Genomic DNA, 10,604 nt, shown 5'->3' on the forward strand with positions numbered 1-10,604 from the left:
CTCGATTAAACTGGATGCTCCAGTTGAGATTTTTGTTGAAATGTCAGCATAAATAGATTAAAGAAACGTTCAGACACCTAATTATATCAGTATTTTAGCAATTTATTGATGCTCTTCTTAGATACTGGATTTATTGCTTAAATTTCAATATATGAAAATTTATTCATAAATTTTGAGCTGGTAACAATCGTTTTAATAAAATTTGAATCGATTTGCACCCAAAGACTAATTGTGTAATTGTGATTGTGATTTTTACAAAAAGGTGATGTAAATTTCCAATATAATCCTAGATTATACACTCGTAATACTTTTGTCGTAATGGATTGCTGAAATTATAATAGATAATGATGGTAACATAATACCTCTAGTGCTAGAAGGTGTTGTATCACTTAAGCTTGAACATCACCTAAAAGTGATCAAAAGTTATTAATAAATTACGAGAGAAAATTTCTGTGGAAAATCTATGGTCTCTTACGCGTTGGCAACGAGTATCAAATTAGATGAAACGATGACCTTTACGAGTTATTTTACGACATGGACATGTGTAGTTAAGCGCTTGAAAATTAATATGTGAAAACTCAGCGACATTGCTAGCTGAGTCATATCGTACGAATTAAAGAAAATCCTCTAGCTAGAATCACCTTTCTAGTACCTTTCATTCGGTAGTCGCTGGTGGAAAATGCGATTGAGGATGTTTCCATTTTCCAGATGACCAGATGATTTACAGTCACTGGGTACAAACATTTGGCGACCCAACTAAGTTAATAATAGTGTGGAAAATTTCTAATGAAAAAAATTTTTTTTAATTTATAATCAACCGAAATCTTAAACTGCGCATATAGCGGTTTAGAATATTGTTTAATATCCATTATCAGAAGTTTTTGGAAAAATTGTCTGGTTTAAAAACTGCCCAAATGTATACTTCATTAAAAATCAAAAAAAATTTTGGTGAATTAATATTTTTTTTATTTAAAAATTTCCTCACAATTCTTTGTCACAATTATAATTATAACAATCCAGAACATAAAATTGCAAGAAGTAAAAATTCTGTTCAAAAAGCATTTCCTGGCAGAGAAAATGGATTCTCATAAAATAAAATAAGAATACATAAAATATTTATAAAAATACTTAATCAGATAATTATAATAATAATATTAGTAATAATATGAAGAATGCACTGTTTAGAGATAATATTTAAATAATAATGATATATAGTCCGTATATTATAAAACACATATCCATCACTATAAATAAAATAAAATTTTTTACTATCATATATATGTTTCAGCATGAAGTACTTAAATTTTTTAAACTCAAATTATTTTTTATTAATATTTTTAAATAAAAAAATTGCATTGTTCATAAATGTTATTTTGTGTACATAATTTTATTAGTTTTATACTTAGTAAACCTTATGTGAACGATATAATAATACAAAATTCCCATATGCTATAAATTCTCACATAAACACGTACTTCGAACCAATGCGGTACTCCTAATAATCAAGCACTTAAACTTCAGTTGTCCTCAGGAATCGCATAGAAATTGTTACATTTAAGCATTTCTGTTGCTTCAGCAAAATACAAAAATATTCATTGAGACATTAAGAGACAAACAATACGTAGAATGTTGCAAAAATATTTTTACCAATAAAACGTGCCATGATGCTCGAATGCTTCTTCAATGGCTATGCATGGAACATGATAGTCTACCAGGGAAGTCCGTAAAGTCCGTAAGCATAAAAGTGCCATTGAGGCAGCTAGCATTTTTGTATGAGTAATGCTTCGTTGTGCCGCCTGAAGAAGTGCAACAACAACAAATAAACACATTTACCCTACAACAGATGTTATTGAAGAGGACAGAGGTTAAGTATCATACATATGCTTTGGTCGTTTTTGGTGTTAAATGCATATCAGCAGTAAAAGTGTCGAGCAACACTGCAATTACCAAAAAAGAATAAAATTTTCAACTAACAAAATAAAAAAAAAAAAATAAAAAATACTACGAAACGTATTAGTAAGCATGGGAACAATGGGAGCAAGTATAAAACAAACAAACTTACACATACATAAACCCATCTGCACTGTAAGCTATTTAAATACGTGAATAAACATACACTGTCTCACACACCCACACAAACATTAGAGTAGTGAAATAAGTAAACGTACACTTTAGCTTGAAAAATGCTCCTCAGTGACCCGTGCTTGTATGAGGTGTCGCACATTTATATTTACACAAATGGTTTGCACTACATGCTGCGTACAAGACATACAAGACATAGAAGACACCTTACGCTGCAGTTGAAGTGCAATATACGCTTTGTTGATTGCTTAGAAGCACGTTTAATGCTCGAAGCTGCTGGTGTAGTGCGAGCCAGTATGTTTACGACTCCTGCGAGAGTACTTGGTCAGCTGTACGAGTGTTTCGTTAAGGTAAGTTAAGGCGGTGTGAAAGAGTGTGTGTTGGTTTACTGCTGAATTTTGATGTTTATCTATGTAATTGTGTACACAAACAAACAACCATGATAGTAACCAATGCAACCGTAAGAGCAAACCCTCCACTGCACTTATCCCCACAGCGTTTAGTATTTAGCATTCGTATTCACATGTACTACAACTTACGTTTAAACATTTGCTTATGCACCTTTAAGTGTTGTTGTTGGAGCACAAACAACAATTATCTGTGCAATTGTTATTGTTGTTCTCGACGTTGTTGTTGGTTGTTGTTCGTTGTTTGTTGTTGGTCGTTGCAAAGCTTCCAGGTACACATAGCATACAGCTATTAGTCCTGTTGTTGTTGCTGATATGTTCGGTTTTGCTCAAAGATATATTTGAATATGCAAATATTTGTTTGGCATAGTTTATGCGTACATAAAATTAAGAGTTTAACTTTATGTGGAAGTGCAAGACTAAATTTGGATTTCCGAACTATTTCCAAAGATACCGAAACTGAAGGCATTTGTGTGTTAATTAGTAAAAGCAAAAGTTTTAAGATTTTTCCGAGTTTATATGTCAAGAGCAAAAATTTTTCCTCAACATTTGTTGGTCATTGCTAAATAATAAATGCTGGGAATTATTTTTTGATGTATGAGATCAGAACTAAGTTGTTTTTAAGAATATTAACCCAAAATGTCATAACTTAAAAAGTCCATTGGATTAAAAAATTTGTGTTGCTAAAGTGCTAAAGAGCTAAATTGCTAAATATAAATAACAAAAATAATAATATCATATAATACATAAGAAATAATACAGATTAAAAAAAGTTTAATTGCCAGGATAAAGTATTTTTGTTATCATAAAATCAGAAGTATTCATTGTCTGACATTCTATTAAATATAATAAAGTAAAAGAATAAGAGAATAAAATTAATATTATGAAATAATAAAAAATTCTTGTTAAATTGGTTTTAATTTATTTCTGTATACAAAAGAAAATCAAATTATTTTCACTTATAATTAGAATAATGACCATAGAGAGCATTAGAGCAATACAGACGATGTAGCTAATTACAACTATTTATGGGTTTTGGCTGGCACAACTAATTGCAACCACTTGTGATATAAGAAGATTATTGGTTCAGAACTGATTGATGTTGGAAGTTGCAGTTCTTATTATGTACTTATGCAATATGCTTTTGAGGTTTATACTATACATTGCTGTACTATCAAATACAGAGTGAAGAAACGTATTGCAAACAATCCTAAATTATTATAATTTTTAAATAGGTGGCAACACTGCGCCCAATGATTTTGGCTAATGATAGTTAATATTCATAACACGAAGAAATCGATGTTTGAATTTTTTGAGAAAAAATATATGCAATATGATGAATCAACACTAAGATTTTTCAAGAGTAAGGTCCTTCAAAATATCTATGGTACTCTACGAGTTCGCGATAAGTACCGAATGAACTATGAGCTATATCACGAATTTAAACATAATATTGATATGGTTTAGCGAACTTATATCTAACGGCTTTGCTGGCTAAATCATGTTGTAAAAAGAGATACAAATTCTAAAGCGAAAAAGATATTTGAAGTTGTTAGTAAAGAAAAAAGGCGTAAAGATAGTTTATGCCTCTGGTGCCAATAGGCATAAACGAATCCTTAGGATCGCTGGTATAACTTAACCTAATCTAAATGTGTTACCACTCTATTGTAGAATTTTTTCCGTCAAAGTTGCATACCTATATCTGATTTGTACCATTAACCAAACACTTCTATATTTAAAGTTAAAATTTGTCTGATAAGGTGTTGAATTCAAATATATATATAATAAAATATGAAAAATATATATAACAAAGTTTTATTATTGACATTATTGACTTGTGAAAAGAAGTAGCTGTGCATCTGGTCAATTCATCAGCTCATGAATTTTCTACGATTTTAGTGTGTACCGAAACCCGGATTAAATGATTGATATTTGCTGCACTTACGATCTCATTGAGATATAAACTTCATAAAAATACTGCTTACAGTTTTACAAACAATATTGTTTGTTCAAGTATAAGTGTTTTTATGATATCTTGACTATCCTTGAATATTTCGACATCCCATTTAGACTTACGCACCTAACTGGTGTTTCATAAAACACCTCTTCAACCTTACTATATTTAGTTGATTTTAACTTTAGCTTCAACTACTTATCATTATTCATTTTTTTTCTAAGAAGTTTAATTGAAATACTTATCTTCTAATTGTATCAAAACTACCAAACAACTTTTAATTTCCTTTCATAAATAATTCTATGCACGAGTATATAAAATCCAATTAAATTTATTCTTTTAATTAAAATCATCAATAGTTCAAATTGCAAACATTTTATTTACTTAACACTTATGTGTGAATGAAAGTACGCGTTTACGGAAATCAATATAACGCAGACTTTCCCAATGAATCGCATAAATAAATAATTAAAATAGTTTTCATTATTTTAATTCGAGAGATTTAAAGTCTGAATCAAATGTAAGTAATTTGCGAAAACAATTTAATAATTGCAAATGAATGGGGCGTCCACGGTCCCACACTCATTCGGTCCTTTCGAACCGAAAGGATTAAAAAAAGGTGTTTTCCCGATTTAAATCAAAATTATATACATTTTATGTAATTAAAGCAATTAAACATTCACGATGCAAATATAAATCCTCTTGTAAATGAAATTACGCACTTCACACCCATTCAGTGCAGTTTTCGTTCATTTGGGGGGGAAATGCAAAATGCGAGTGCGTATTTGTTGACACCGCCATGAGGCCACGTGTGCAAACAAACAAGTGTGAGCGCACGTTTGACAGCATGTTTGTAATGCATTTCACTGCAAAAACTCGAGTGCTTTCAAATCAAATAAATTCTCATTTGCATAATACAGTAAATCCATGAAATTAAAATAGATTTACGAACTTCTAAGCCACCGAAAAAAGCAAACATAATGCGATGAGGCATTTGTTGCATGCCACTGCAGTCAACCCAATTAAAATTAAACTTAATTAAAAATGATCTACATCAATCCTTTTGACTTCTGATTACACCAAATTATATCCAATACGTCACTGTGTATGAGTTACCAAAACAGTTGCATTACATGTAATCGAACTAAAATAATTTTTAAGATTTTAATGATGTAATGAGACCACAAAGCAGATTGATTCCTATAGTGAACTACTAAGCTTCAAACATAGTACAAGTCCTGTGAATACCAAAATGCCAAAATTCATAATCCCAGATACAATGTAATGAGCCTTTTGATGATTGCAAATTTATTTTGACATTAATTTTGCATAAATTTGTAAATATAAATTATTTAGAACTATTGCTGTTATAAACATACTTAAAATTGGATTTTAGATTTAATGATGTAATGTGAAAATGACTAGCAATTTAAATAACTAATATTTCTATATATTTGCAAGAGATATGTACGCCAGTTTTATATACGTATAATCACATAAAACTTTTTGAAAAAAAAATTTAATTAAATTATACAATTTTTTATTGCAATTTTGATGTGCTAGAGATTAACCATTAAGAGGCAATGATATAATTATAAGAAAAAAACAACTTTTCAATAAGCATTGACCACAGAACCTATATGCCTATAGAGAATTTTTGGATAAATAAGTTTTTATTTTTTACTAGTGCGAAGCATCAATATCTAGTATGACTTTTTTGATTTGTATAAAGAAACAAAGCATTTGGACCATGAAGTTCCATTATACATTCTGGATATCCCATTCTGATATATCAAAAAAAATTTTGTGATGCTCAAAATTATGCAATAATAAATTGCCTGCCATTTAAATAATTTTACTAGCATATATTACGGCTTATTTGCAATTGCTAGTAGAAAATATTAAATTAACGTTTAAGATAAAAAATTCGAGTAATCAAATGGACGATATATTCTATGTTCAGACAGCAAATTTCCTTAATTTCGTAAAAATGATATTAAGTTAATTTCGAAAGTGTTCATTAAGGACACTCATATGAGTGCCCCAAATTAAGGAAATCATTTGTTTTTTGTTTACAAAGTAGATTATTATAAAATTTTAAAAGTTGATTATTATAACTATAAGGGATAACATTCAGTAGTTTTATTAGCTAAAGTGGATTTCAGGTATGTGAAGTATTATTTTTTAATATATTTTAAATTTATAACAATTATAGTTTTTTATCTATATTCAAATTTAGAAATTTGCTCTACTTTCAAAATATTTTCCAGTTTTATTAAAGTCAACTGTCATTGAACATTTATTTAAAAAGAATTTCACTTTTTCGTTATCTCAACTTTATCTTTCGCTTAAAATTTATCTTGTGATAGTTGCATTTGAAACGTCCTTTAATTTCAGCATTCGTCTCGACGAAATTAAGGCCATTTTCCTTAATTTCGTTCTTAACTTAATGAAAATGAAATTAAGATTTTAAATTAAGGTGTGTCTGAACATAGTATTATAATGATTATATGATTTATGAGATTACAAATATATATTATGAATTTTATTTTTAATTAAGTTATCTACGAAAAACGTATAAATAGTAAAGTAGATCAGCATCTATATATATATTCTGAACGAAAATTGTATAAGAACGAAAAATTTAATCTATTTCGATGAAAATTATTGATATTAAGTTTAATTATTTGACATTTATTATTAATATAACTTGAAAATTTTAGAATTAAGTAAAAATTCTATCTTTGGTAAAATTGTGTGCTTACGCATTTTATTAACAAAAGATTATGAAACATGTTATGAATTCAATTCATTGTTTTCACTTTTCAAGAATAATCTACCAAATTTCTAAGAATTTTAATACAATTAAAATAAACAGATACATTCATTCATCGAAGAATGAAAAAAACATTTAAATTACTTAAATAAATATTTTGGTTATTCTTTTATTTACAACTTCAAATATTTATTCAAAACTCATTGCTTTGGAAAATAATAATAATTAATTAAAATAGAATAATATTACAAAAAATGAAATTAAATAAAATTGATGTAATGTATAAATGAACTAAAAACTCACCAGTTTTTTTAGCTCAAAGAATATTTAACATTAAACTCATTGGGGAATTAAGTATTGCATTGTGTTAAAATTATATAATTTTTTTATTAAATAAACAACGTAAACACCTTAATTTACTTTAGAATAATTCATACTCGATGTGAGTCATTGTTAATCTTTTCTTAAGGAAATACAACTTTAACGTATCTTCAAACAATAAAAATTTGCCTCACGTACGACGCGTCAAAATTAAACTTGAAAACAAAATTAAGTATCTCATCGGTTGTTTTTTCTTTTTTGTTTATTTTTGTTTGTTTTAGGCATCAGCGGATTTTAGATGTTTGCTTGTGATTAATAAAAATATAATCATTTTACCTTCCAAGTTAAATTTTTAAATTTTAATTTACGTATAAAAGTGTACTTTTCTTTATTATTATTTTAAGCTGAGACAGACATGATGGAAAAAAATTTAATTGATTAGTTATTTCAAGTGAAATACCCTCAGTTGACCTCTGACATATATTGATAAAACATATTGAACGTAATAGATTTTATTGTTTTTTTTTTTTTGTTTGATTCAATTGTACAGCAAATGTTAATATAATTATTTATTATCAGTATTTAGCTGGCAATGCAAATTTCATAAAAGTGATCACAGTTTTCTTTTAATAGAAAATCACTATAGTTTTCAGTACTGATAAGTTTGCTGGTTCCGTAGAATTACTGTTGATATTTGTTTAGGTTTTACTTAGCAAATACGTTGGCTCTTGATATGTATATTCTTCTATATACGTATATTTGTACATAAAGTAGCTCAATTTTCGATTCAAATTATTCAAATCTCCATTAAATTTGTTGAATTCATCAAATTACTTGTGTTTTCATTATCTATCAATAGACTGTATGCAAATATAAAATTTTATAACGTTACCATATTTTAAAGAAGAGTTATTTATGGTCTTGACACTAGATTGAATAGAGAATAAATTAGTTTGGTCAAGCTATTTTTAGTAAGAAAAATAAAAGAATATATAGAGGAAAACCTTTAATGGTGTTCGATCCGCACAAAGTTTTAAGCCTTCTGTTTTTTTAGTTCCGACAACTAGGATTAGTACAAAACCTTAGTAGCGGTCACAATAACCAGTGACAAGTGTCATAAATATGAGATGAAAACTAAAATATGCAGGATATAATGCAATAATGTTCTTAACTATGCAAACTTATATACAATAAATAAGAACTACTTAATGATGACTTTCTTCTATGGAACCTCTCATTTCAGTTCTTGATTCTGACAGCCATTGACTATAGTTAACAAACAATTATCGTTTGTGACAATCCAACAAAAGTAGGACAAACATTTCTTTAGTAGTCAGGTCGAAAACAATATGGTTTATTAACTCCAAAAGTAAAATGACTGACTAACCTATAACAGTAAATCGGAAGTATGTAAGACAATATCAGTTTTAACACTTGAGCCAGGGTAGGTCGAAACTCTTGTACTGCATGTTTACTGGCGCTCTAAAAGGATACACCGAAATATCTATTATGTCTCTTCCCAGTCTCAAGCTTTTTTTTAATTCACTTAGCGATATTTCCAACATTAGTGTTGGTCAGATACTGAGATTAATTTAAGCGTCCAACAGGTTCTAATATGTTCAACCTTTTTCCGATAGTCACAAAAATTCAAAACAGCTTTTTTAGTTAATTGAGAAATATTCGATCCTCGTTCAACTTGACATACCTACCTGATGACATCTGGTGATTGATAAACCGCAATCATTGCATGAAAATGATATCAAGTCAAATAGGACACTAATTGATAAAATAAATCTAAAAGTAATTTTAATAGATACCTGTAACAATACTAAAACGTGTCCACCAGATTTAATACGTACCGACAAATACGGATAAACAAAATTGGCTGTACAAACAAAATGATATTGGAATTTTAATAAGATTAAAATCATCTTAATAATAAAATAATAAAAAAAATTAGATTTTAACAATTTTTTTTAGGATGGCCATCCTAAATTTTAACGCTAAATAAAAATATTATAACTTATTTTTAACCCCTTTATGTAGAGATTATATAGTATAAATATCATGCTAGTGATTAAGGAGTCCATTTGGAAGCAATAAATTACAGCTAACACTATATAAAAATATATAATTAAAAATTGTATTAAAAAAATTAAAAAAAGGATATCTAGAATTAATTGAATGCATTTGAGGGTCTTTCTAAATATAAATTCAAGTCATATTTTGTTAAATCTGTACAAATCGATGTAACTATACTATATATGACTTATAAAATAATAATATCTCTTTTTACAAAATAAAATAATTTATTACAGTCAAATGTTTTTGTAATTAAATTTTATATTGTATCTTCAATTTTTTTATATATTATTGTGTTAATTATTTACTTATTATATATTTTATTCTTATTTATTTTATTATTTAAAAAAAGGTTTTGTCTAACAGTTTTATAATATTGCAATAGTACGCAATATTTAATTCTTAATTGTTATAATGTAAACTTGTTATAAAACTACCTGAGTAATTTAAGTTTATTTTCAACATCATTGATCTCTATCAGCAGACAGACTTTAAACGTCCGCAGTCAGTGTAATAAGCAACAACTCTGAATTTATTCTGGTACTGAAATGATTGAGTGAGAGCAAGATGACATCATTAACAAAAACAATAGGCCATGCGTATTTAACTTCTGTTGATGCTCATGACAGTAGAAATCTCCGTACATTTATAAATATAATAACAAAATATTTATTATATATAGTATTTATAGCAATATATATATACATATATGTGTATATATATACTCTTATGCTATTAAACAAATTATAGTTAAATATTAGAATTAATATTAAATAACCAATAAAATTATTATTATTGATATAAAATCTCTTTAATAAGCCGCATCAATTTTAACACTGCATTTAATTTCTGCTAGAGTACAGGTTTGGGTGAACTATTCTAATTTTAACCGAATGTTTGCTTTACACTTGTAGGAACCACTTTTAAACTTAATTGGACCACAAAATTTTAAATGAAAAGAGTGGTAGAGAACATCACGTAT

The sequence above is a fragment of the Teleopsis dalmanni genome, chromosome 1 (genome assembly GCF_002237135.1).
Source record: "Teleopsis dalmanni isolate 2A chromosome 1, ASM223713v2, whole genome shotgun sequence".
Taxonomy (NCBI): Eukaryota; Metazoa; Arthropoda; class Insecta; order Diptera; family Diopsidae; genus Teleopsis; species Teleopsis dalmanni.